At 39.7% G+C, this 11,592-nt stretch overlaps 1 long non-coding RNA gene across 4 annotated transcripts; it reads left to right on the top strand.

Moving 5' to 3' along the window:
- Positions 1-2,223: 2,223 nt before the first annotated feature.
- LOC142908581 (uncharacterized) lies at positions 2,224-10,989 on the top strand. Of its 4 annotated transcripts, none has more exons than XR_012931872.1 (8): positions 2,224-2,341; positions 2,907-3,028; positions 3,203-3,311; positions 6,573-6,700; positions 7,485-7,662; positions 9,072-9,127; positions 9,555-9,677; positions 10,701-10,988. It is a non-coding gene; the product is annotated as an uncharacterized LOC142908581 (long non-coding RNA). The 4 variants fall into 4 exon arrangements; XR_012931874.1 differs by lacking the exon at positions 2,224-2,341 and adding an exon at positions 2,342-2,400 and having other exon boundaries at positions 10,701-10,989; XR_012931873.1 differs by lacking the exon at positions 2,224-2,341 and adding an exon at positions 2,394-2,481.
- Positions 10,990-11,592: the final 603 nt, after the last annotated feature.

The raw sequence follows: 11,592 nt of genomic DNA, 5'->3' as shown, positions 1-11,592 counted from the left end.
CTGTGTGTCTCTGTCAGAATCTATGTTTCCCTGTGGGTCTCTGTGGGTCTCTGGTGGCCCGGCCTGCTGTTGGCCACCCACTGCTCGTGTGCTGTGCCAGCCTTCATAGACGCTGTTACTCGCCAACAGCAAGTTCCTCAACAGTCTGTTATTCAAGTTTCATTTCAAGTTTTCATGTATTAGGTATAGCCCTGTGACATGGGAATCAATAGTGGTCACCCACCTAAGTTCATTATAAATGTGGGAGCATTATACGCATTAGTTCGCTATCACGACATACAGTACCCTGGTGTCTACAAACTAAGTTGCCTCTGTGGTAGTAGTTACATTGGAGAAACCAAACGCCATGTCTCGGACCGCATTCGTGAACACAAAGCAGACCTTAAACACGGTAGGACCAACACCTCGGCCATGGCAGATCACTGTTATAATTCAGTAGGCTCACATGACATTGACTTCTCCAAGACAGAGGTTCTTTGCAATCCATCTGGCTACCATGAGAGATTTGTTCATGAGGCTATCCACATATACAAACACAGAGACACTTTCAACCGAGAAAATGGACTCTGGCTTAGCAATCATTGGAAGGATTTGATAAACCATTTCAGGTCTTAATTGATTGTTCACGCTTACGGTGGCTTTCAGACAGCATAAATTAATTTTTCGTCTCCCCCCTCCTCTTTTCAGAACATAGATGGACTCTTGATTTAAAGCTTTCGTGACTGCAGTAATTCATATTCTTAGCTCTTTCGGTAAAGTCACGTTGAAGGGAAACAATAAAACAATAAAATATATATATAACACAATATATATTTTATTATTCTTAGTTTTTTCGGTAAAGTCACGTTGAAGAGAAACAACAAAATAACAAAATATATATAAAACAATAAAAAAATCTCACGACGTTTCGACCATAACTCAAACGGTCATCATAATTTATAAATAAATGTGCCGTTTAAAAATAAATTTATGCAAACCAACACACCTGATGATGACCGTTTGAGTTATGGTCGAAACGTCGTGAGAATTGTTTATTGTTTTATATATTTTGTTATTTTGTTGTTTCTCTTCAACGTGACTTTACCGAAAAAACTAAGAATATGAATTACTGCAGTCACGAAAGCTTTAGATCAAAATATATTTTATTGTTTCCCTTCAACGTGACTTTACCGAAAGAGCTAAGAATATGAATTACTGCAGTAAGGAAAGCTTTAAATCAAAACATCAACAGGCTGATGTGCCACATCTCCTCCTTCAAGAAGTCTCACAGCCCTGCGATGTTGTGTCCACACAACCCAAACTACGGAGTGCCTGGTGGTAAACCGCTGTGCTGTAGCCTGCGCCCCTCCAGTGGAGGAGGAACAGTAAAACCTCGCTGATGCTCTCCTGAAGCACTCCTGTGCGCAACAATCATTGAGACTAGTTGCACGTGCATCGATTGTAAAACCCCGTTCCGTTTCAGGAAGTGGGGACAGTTGGTGCCGTGTGCTCGTTTCACGTCGGGGTGCCACTAAAGGCGCAGGTCCCACTCCTGAGTGATCGGTTACGCGACGCTCTTTTGCACGAATAATCAATCTCTTGCAATTTTATTTAATTATTTAAATCTTTCGTGACTGCGGCGATTCATATTCTTTGTTCTTTCGGTAAAGTCACCACGTAGAAGGGAAACAATAAAATAATAAAAAAATATATAAAACAATAAAATTCTTACGACGTTTCGACCGCAACACAAGCAATCATCGTCAGGTGTGAAAACCACAGCAAGAACATTTAACTCGTAATCTCGTAGTCACTTACGTGTTAATATCGCCTGATGATGTCACTTACATGTTAATATCGCCTGATGATGTCACTTCCCTCTTAATGTCGCCTAATGATGTCACTTCCCTCTTAATGTTGACTGATGATGTCACTTCCCTCTTAATGTCGCCTGATGATGTCACTTACCTCTTAATGTCGCCTAATGATGTCACTTCCCTGTTAATATCGCCTGATGATGTCACTTCCCTCTTAATATCGCCTGATGATGTCACTTCCCTCTTAATGTCGCCTGATGATGTCACTTCCCTCTTATTGTTGCCTATTGATGTCACTTCCCCTCTCAATGTCACCTGATGATGTCACTTCCGTCTAAATGTCGCCTGATGTCACTTCCTTCTTAATGTCGCCTGATGATGTCACTTCCTGCTTAATGTCACCTCATGATGTCACTTCCTTCTTAATGTCACCTGATGATGTCACTTCCCTCGCATTCAATGCAAACATGTCCAGGGCCCCGAGCCCCCCACCTCCGTCTGAAATGTCCAATGCGCCCATCGCAGAAAGCTGGTGCTACACACAGGTAACTTGTTCCCCTGTGGCCAATCACATTCAACGGGTCTCCGTCTTGTGCCGGTCAAAGTATGCGCATGGCTAATGCATTTAACTTTTACACGTTTTTTGTTCATCGCAAAGCCATCCAAAATGGTTTCATAATTATGTGTAAGTGCAATTATGGATTATCATTGTACAGGCTATTTTTGTACATCAGATTGCAAAGTTCATAGAATTGCACTAACAACATTATACTAGATAATTGTCTCTGATTTTGACTGGTAGTGTATTTTTACAAAAGGGGCAGCAGTTTTTATCAAATAAAAAAAATAAAAAGGCCTTTTATTGCACACTCTAATCTATGACATGTTGAGACTTGTTGTGTTAACGCTGTGCAGTAATGAACATGCAAGGTAATCCCAGAACACTAATAAGACCCTTTCATGTACAGTAATATTTCTTTCCTTATAGGCAGTTTGTGTTTTTGAGCACAATATTCAGATGTGTGGGTGAAATACTTGAGGGTTTGTCAATGGTCATGTATTTATGGTAATGAATGAGCTTTATAGCTGTTATGTGCTCGTGTATTTCAGGTTAAGGTTGTAAAGTTCTCTTATATGTGGACCATCAACAATTTCAGCTTCTGTCGTGAAGAAATGGGCCAAGTTCTCAAGAGTTCTACATTTTCAGCAGGCACCAATGATACATTGAAATGGTACAGTAAATTCTGGCTATTTTATGACATTAAAAAAAAAATCACAATGCTCACGGAGGTGCTTTACTAGAACAATTTTGCATAGTGCATGTTTTAGTTCATACTATATTGTTTTAGCAATGTAGTCTGCGCGTACATACACACCTAATATGTCTTGTTTATATGTTCAATCAGGTGCCTACGCATACACCCCAAGGGTCTTGACGAAGAGAGTAAAGATTACCTATCGTTGTACTTGTTATTGGTCAGCTGTCCCAAGAGTGAAGTCTACGCCAAGTTCAAGGTTTCTATTCTTAATGCTAAGGGAGAGGAAACCAAGGCTATGGGTGAAACTACTTGTATTTAAGTATCAATTCACGTCATATGTGTATTTGGTAACAGGATTATATCATAATCAGCCATTATTTATCGACTGCTTGAAACATTGTATAAACCTTACGAACACCATCCCTCATCCTTCACATGAGCTGATCTAATATCTCCTTGTCTACGTTTGACATCGTCTTGGGCATGTACTCTACTTTTCTTCCTATTCGACCACTAGTCTCATCCATCAACCATCCCATTTAGCGATGTGTCCTGTCCAAGCCCAATCTATATTTACAACAGTCAATATGTTGTCTCTAATTTGCCGTTTTGATTTGACCAACGTGTTCCTCTTTCAGTTTCTCACTGTAATTCTCAACATACTTCTCTCCACGCTTTGTGTACTTTTTGGTTTTGTTCCATTTGTCAGTGTTTCTATTTGTAATCAGTGTTTCATAGTAGGTAATATGCACTAGATTGGAATCTTTCATCCTGTAGCACATTGCAACTTTTCATTATCAAATTAATATTCCAAAAGTGCTCTTGATCCTGTTCCACCTTCAGAAGTTGCCATTATGCATATTTTTTGTGTTTTCCATGATATTGACCCTCCAATAATTATTTTATTTTGCTTAGTGTACCTGGACATTGTCATTCACGGACATTTCTTTTCCTAGTTTTACAATCTTCACCATGTGTTATTCCATTGTAATTTATCAAGTGACGGCTTTATTTTTCTGCTTGCACTCACTGTTTATTACAACTTCATTATTTTTGTTTGTATTCTCATCCATTTTTTTATTCATTTCTGGTGGTTTTACAAAGGTTGGCATTTTCATCCCATTTCACACTTCTCCTTTACCTTGCTTTAGTGGTTCATATTGTTTGTTTTATAATTGCCTTATTACTTTCAGGATACTCTTTCAATGCGCGATAACTATTTTAAGTGATGACATCCATACATTTACTGTGCTTTGCTAAGGCTATTAACATGTTTCTGAGAGTCTAAATCTATCTTTTTGTTTTAAACTTTCATGTTTTTTTCTTATTATTTGCTTTGGTGTTGTCTTTGGTAATGTTAACATGTAACTCACGTCACACAACCATGTTTACAAAGACAAGCATTATTAATACACAAACACATTCAACTAATCCATATGAACTATATCTTCATACACTTAAATCCAGGTCTGATTTTCATCTACCTTGAAGTTAAAAGCTAAACTGAACTATTTTTATTTTACCAGGCAAGGCCCACTGAACTACAGTGTGGGAAAAAAGTATTTGATGCCCTGCTGATTTTGTACGTTTGCCCACTAACAAAGAAATGATCAGTCTATAATTTTAATGGTAGGTTTATTTCAACAGTGAGAGACAGAATAACTACAACAAAATCCAGAAAAACGCATGTCAAAAATTGTATAAATTGATTGGCATTTTAATGAGGGAAATAAGTATTTGACTCCCTCTCAATCAGAAAGATTTCTGGCTCCCAGGTGTCGTTTATACAGGTAATGAGCTGAGATTAGGAGCACACTCTTAAAGGGAGTGCTCCTAATCTCAGCTTACCTGTATAACAGACACCTTTCCACAGAAGCAATCAATCAGATTCCAAACTCTCCACCATGGCCAAGACCAAAGAGCTCTCCAAGGATGTCAGGGACAAGATTGTAGACCTACACAAGGCTGGAATGGGCTACAAGACCATTGCCAAGCAGCTTGGTGAGAAGGTGACAACAGTTGGTGCGATTATTCGCAAATGGAAGAAACACAAAAGAACTGTCAATCTCCCTCGGTTTGGGGCCCCATGCAAGATCTCACCTCGTGGGGTTGCAATGATCATGAGAACGGTGAGGAATCAGCCCAGAACTACACGGGAGGATCTTGTCAATGATCTCAAGGCAGCTGGGACCATAGTCACCAAGAAAACAATTGGTAACACACTACGCCGTGAAGGACTGAAATCCTGCAGCGCCCGCAAGGTCCCCCTGCAAAACAAAGTACATATACATGCCTGTCTGAAGCTTGCCAATGAACATCTGAGTGATTCAGAGGACAACTGGGTGAAAGTGTTGTGGTCAGATGAGACCAAAATGGACCTCTTTGGCATCAACTCAACTCGCCGTGTTTGGAGGAGGAGGAATGCTGCCTATGACCCCAAGAACACCATCCCCACTGTCAAACATGGAGGTGTAAACATTATGCTTTGGGGGTGTTTTTCTGCTAAGGGGACGGGACAACTTCACCGCATCAAAGGGAAAATGGACGGGGCCATGTACCGTCAAATCTTGGGTGAGAACCTCCTTCCCTCAGCCAGGGCATTGAAAATGGGTCCTGTATGGGTATCCCAGCATGACAATAACCTAAAACACACGGCCAAGGCAACAAAGGAGTGGCTCAAGAAAAAGCACATTAAGGTCCTGGAGTGGCCTAGCCAGTCTCCAGACCTTAATCCCATAGAAAATATGTGGAGGGAGCTGAAGGTTCGAGTTGCCAAACATCAGCCTCGAAACCTTAATGACTTGGAGAAGATCTGCAAAGAGGAGTGGGACAAAATCCCTCCTGAGATGTGTGCAAACCAGGTGGCCAACTACAAGAAACGTCTGACCTCTGTGATTGCCAACAAGGGTTTTGCCACCAAGTACTAGGTCATGTTTTGCAGAAGGGTCAAATACTTATTTCCCTCATTAAAATGCAAATCAATTTATAACATTTTTGACATGCGTTTTTCTGAATTTTGTTGTTTTTCTGTCTCTCACTGTTCAAATAAACCTACCATTAAAATGATAGACTGATAATTTCTTTGTCAGTGGGCAAACGTACAAAATCAGCAGGGAATCAAATACTTTTTTCCCTCACTGTACATAGCTCTTTTTCAGAAGTGCCCCGGCCACAAACGATAGCTTAACGAGATGGCTTATTGTGTGGAAATGTATAGCAGCCAAATACTCTGGATTTTTATAAATATGGAGGAAAAAACCGGAAGATCTGGATAAAAATGCATGCAACCACAAGGAGAACATGCAGATTCCAAATATACAGGCATCAGGGTTGAGATCGAACCCATGACCTATATACCAGGCGAGGTAGTTGACTGCCACCGTGGCGCAGGGCTTTAGAATACATTGCTGTCTTTACACTTTGAAAATAGAATAAAAAATGTTTTTCCCATTACATGAAATTACCACCGTTTATTGTAAGAACTGGTGAGTATTGTTTGAAATCTATTTTTTTACAGAGAGCCCGCGAGCATACCGCTTTTTCCAAGGAAAAGACTGGGGATTTAAAAAATTCATTCGAAGAGATTTTTTGCTTGATGAATCTAATAGCTTGCTTCCAGATAACAAACTGACACTATTTGGTGAAGTAAGTATGACATGCTGCAGCTAATGTGTAATTTTCTATTTTAGTCATTACAATTGCACAGTTGGAGTCAATATTCTACTTAATTGAAGATTGTAATAATTACTTTCCCTGTTCCATACAAGGAAATTGTTAACATGAGTTTTACAAGCACGTTTTTCCTCCGCTGGTGCTAGAGTTAACATAGCACAACAATTAAATAATCAAGCGTAATTTTTTTTAGGTTTTCTCCCTCTGGATAGTGTTTATATTTAAACCTTGACATTTTTATAAACTAGAATGTCAGGTATTACATAAAGTGTTTTGTTTAAATGTCGCCACATGAATTCCTTTTCCTATTCTCGGACATCAGCCAGTTTGATGTAAATGTTTCTTGTCCTTAGGGGGGTCCTTTTAATCAGCCAGATTTATATTTTTTACCTTTAAAATACTTTACAAAATACAAGCATTTTTGATAATGAAAGGAAGCACATCAAGAAGGGCTGTTCACTTCCTCTGTTGTTGTGCAGAACCCATAATTAGGGGCCTCACTACCTGTTTAAACTGTTTATACAGTGTAAAATAACTTGACAAAAATATAGAATGAAAATTGATTAATATGAAAAACATTTCACGGACCTCTATTTTGGCATTATTCACAACACTTGTTCTGATATAGGATGTCTGTGCAGATTTGCTTGCTTGATTGAACCAAAGCCTACATCTTCATGCAAAATGTGTAGTTAAGTGAGGATTTGTAAAAAAAAATCATCAAATGCCTTCTCAAAGCTGGTTGATGTCTATGCAGGTTAGTGTGGTGCAGGATTCCGTGAACATTTCTGGTCAATCCAGCATGAGTACATTGATAGTGCCAGATTGCCGGCTGGCAGTTGACTTCGGGGAGATCTGGGACAATTCCCGCTTCACTGACTGCCTGCTTCGTGTTGGTGGCCAGGAGTTTAAAGCACACAAGGCCGTATTGGCAGGTCTGTGCCACAACAAGCAACACATGCGTCGTTTAGTGTACAATAGAACCATATAATTAATGATACTGTAATTAGTTTGGGGTAATCAACTACAGCCATTTCCTGTTTTACACTGAATTTTATTAACTTACACTGGCAAATGCTTACGTCAATTTGTAATGCTTTTTGTTAAAGGATACATCAGTAAATATGTGTAATGAATTCAACTGAGTCACAGACGCACTTCTTCAACCGACACACGGGGTACTACCCCGTAACACATGAACAACCTATGCTGGTGGACCACCAGGCTATCTACACTAATTACACGGGAATTAGCTACGACGGACCGGACCCTGGCCGGGGTCCGGGTCCATGTGTTGGTGACTCTTGTAGGACGTAGATTCTTCAGGATGAACAACAGCAGCCGGTCCCTCTCAGGGACCCGGCTTTTATCCTCTGTGGCGGGGGTGGCTCCGCCCTTGACCACGACCACCTTCTGGAATCCTCTAGCGGGTTCCCGGCCCTGACACGTGACCACCCCTAGCCCCCACCTGGGGGCCCTGTGTACACTTTACCGGTCACGTGTCCTTCGTGGTCAAGTGCCATGGCCCTTGGTAACCCCATTCCCATGGCCAGCACTCTCACACCCTATCCTGTAGGGGTCGGCACCCCACGCAGAGCGTGGTGCCACTCAGCACTGTCAGACAGCGCTCACCATGCCCCTCTTGGGCCGGTACTGCACCCACATCCACGTGGTGCCCGCGATGTTAATACATCGCACGCCGTGCCTCTCTATAGCCGGCATTACACAGTGACATTCGCGATGTCACTACATATATAAATGTAATATTGTATTGTGTGAGAGATGAACATATTTAATTAGCCTGTTGCTAAAGTTTTTATTCCGTTTTTATTTACTTCACTATATCGTTGTTGTGCAGGAATTCATTTTTCACAATGCAGTTATGGTGTAGGTTTTGAGCCTCTAATTTGGACATTTATTTGCGTCCATGTTTGACAAATCTGTAATGGATATGCCATATGAAATAAAATATGGATCTGGATTTTACCTCTTTTGTATCTAGATTATTTGATCTCTAGATATAACATCTAAATGTGTCTGTACCACATTCTGGTGTTTTTCCAATTCACTGTACAGTAAAACCTTGAATTGCGAGTAACTTGGTCTGCAAGTGTTTTGCAAGACGAGCAAATTTTTTTAATAAATATTAATTTGATAAACGAGTGAGGTTTTGCAATACGAGTAGTACGTATACGCTTTGTCTGCCGAGCGTCACGTGATCACAACTGATATACGAGTGCTTTGATATACGAGTGCTTTGGATTACAAACACGTTTCCGGAACAAATTATTCTCGCAATCCAAGGTTTTACTCTATTTGTTAACAGTTGCTTTACCTTTTTCAGGTCGGTCACTTGTTTTTAATGCTATGTTTGAACATGAAATGGAAGAGAGCAAAAAGGTATCTTTAAATGCAATCTTAATACAGCACATTAATACTGTGATCATACATTTCCAAGGTGCATTTGTCACAATGGATCGGTTGATAAGTATCTCTTGAGAGTGCTGTCAAATGTTGAACTATTACCCTAGTAACTCTTTTGGCGCATTGCACGTTTATTATCAAAAAGTATTCATTCCGAGGGAATGTTAGATTGTATTTTATAGCTATTTTTTATACAACATTTCACAGAAGGCCATTGCATGTGTGTCAAGAATGGATTTATTACGCGCAATAAATAGTCATCGGCAAGTTGAATACAACTTGAATGGAGCCACTTTACATGTGTTGTGTAGATATAAAGGATATTTATTTAATTTAATGCTATATTTTCGTCTCCCAATATATGCCGAAGTTAATTTGAATATATTGTGTTGCTACCTTGCAGAATCGAGTGGAGATTAATGATGTGGAGCCTGACGTGTTCAAGGAAATGATGAGTTTTGTCTATACGGGAAGGGCTCCAAACCTGGAGAAGATGGCTGATGAGCTGCTGGCCGCTGCTGACAAGGTTACATGCTTAAAATATTAACATGAGATCGCACCACCTTGTGATGTATCGGTATGCAGTTGTAGGTCGCAAGTGAAATTAAAACAGCATTTAGGTATTTTCTAAAGCCCGTGTCACAAATAATATGAATAGCAAATGTATATGATGTAGACGTTCACATTAGTGCTTTCAGGTTTTGGAATTGATGTCCTGGGAGATGATTGAATTTTCAACAAAAAATATAAATTGTCATGCAATTTCACAATTGAATTGAATGTCAAACTGGTATTAGTCCATGCTAGAGGCTAGTACGTGTGCATTGAAGTGCATTCACATGCAGCATTTTTATCCTAAGTGCAACCATTTGGCTGTGTGTTCTTGTATTGAGGGTTTTTTGTTAATCACATTAACAATTGATACAATTAGTAATAAAATAAAGGGAAGTGTTTTAAAAGATTGTTTGATATGGCATGGCTGTATAGAAATAAATTGGAACAAATATACTTTTATTAAGGAAACGGATATCCTGCTGTTCCTGAAGATCTGCCAGATAATCAGTTAAGAGTCATTACTCTCCCTTCTGGAACATCATATTCAATAGTTCCTAAAGCGATTGTAATGAAATAAGAATACAAATCGTATAAAGTCGCATGTTCAAGCTTTGTTCATTAAAGTTTAATATTATGCTAGAGTTGAAATATGGTGGCTTGCAGTTGCATTGTTTATCAGCTTAACAACCAAACTCTTTAAGCTCTTGGAAAACAACATCTCACCTCCTTTGTAATTTGCATGACTTTGTAACCAATATAATAAAGTTTAGGACAAGGACCCCTAATTATAGTAGAGATCAATAAATACATGACTTAAAACATAAATATGCTGAAAGGTTGATGCCATGTTTTAAGAAAATTCTCAAACATTTGACTGCTATATACTGCGTTTATAAAGTAGTTCATGGGGTGAGGGAATGTTATACAAGCGAAATAGGTAGAGAAAATAGTGTTCTTAATACTGAAATTGCACTTTGTTTTTACTTTTCTCAAGTATGCATTAGAGAGGTTGAAGGTGATGTGCGAGGAGGCACTATGCACAAACTTGTCGGTGGAAAATGTTGTAGAGACTTTGATCTTGGCCGATTTGCACAGTGCAGAGCAGTTGAAGGCCCGGGCCATTGACTTCATAATAAACAGGCAAGTCTAGTGAGAGTGTGACTGTCACTGAGCTGCGTAACATTGATGATGTTACCTGGCAATTTGCATTACAGTCCCTTTTAATGGAGACTAACCGTTTGCCCCAATCCTTATAGACACTGCTTATTAGGAGCTCGCTTAACCCTGACTTGTACTTGCAGTCATGCGATGGACATAATGGAGACGGCGGGCTGGAAGTCCATGGTTCTGTCTCGCCCTCACCTGGTTGCGGATGCTTTCCGTGCCTTGGCCACGGCCCAGTCTCCACAGCTGGGACCTCCATGCAAGCGTCTCAAACAGACTTAACGGTGGCAGGCAAAGAACATCTATGACCAGGAAAACTTTGGCTGCACGGTGCGGTTATTTACCTGTGGCCTCCATGCAAACAACCGTGAAGACTTTGCATCAGACTACCAACTTTCCTCTGCTTTGAAAATAATGTTAATTTAAGCAAATATGTTTACTTTCACAAAAAGGTGGCCAAATTCACTTTACCATGTAATATAGTGTTACATCTATACATCTACAACTCTATAAACAAGTATATATGTAGAAAAAGTGGAAAACTACAACCTAATAAACACCACGACATATCCCAATTGAGAGAGTGTAAAATAAAACGTTCGATGTGATTGTCCCTAGGTGGCAGGACAATTTGGTTCAATTGTTTAGTTAAGCAAAAACAATGGTCTAAAACCCTGCAATGTCTACCTTAACGTGAAGGATGAGTATTCGTCCAGTGTCTG

Source organism: Petromyzon marinus, unplaced genomic scaffold (genome assembly GCF_048934315.1).
Source record: "Petromyzon marinus isolate PM22_M1 ecotype Great Lakes invasive population unplaced genomic scaffold, UKy_Petmar_22M1.pri1.0 PM_G_Scaffold_10, whole genome shotgun sequence".
In the NCBI taxonomy this organism is placed as follows: domain Eukaryota; kingdom Metazoa; phylum Chordata; class Hyperoartia; order Petromyzontiformes; family Petromyzontidae; genus Petromyzon; species Petromyzon marinus.
The sequence above is the reverse complement of the archived record's forward strand: the minus strand, read 5'-3'. Positions and strand labels throughout refer to the sequence as shown.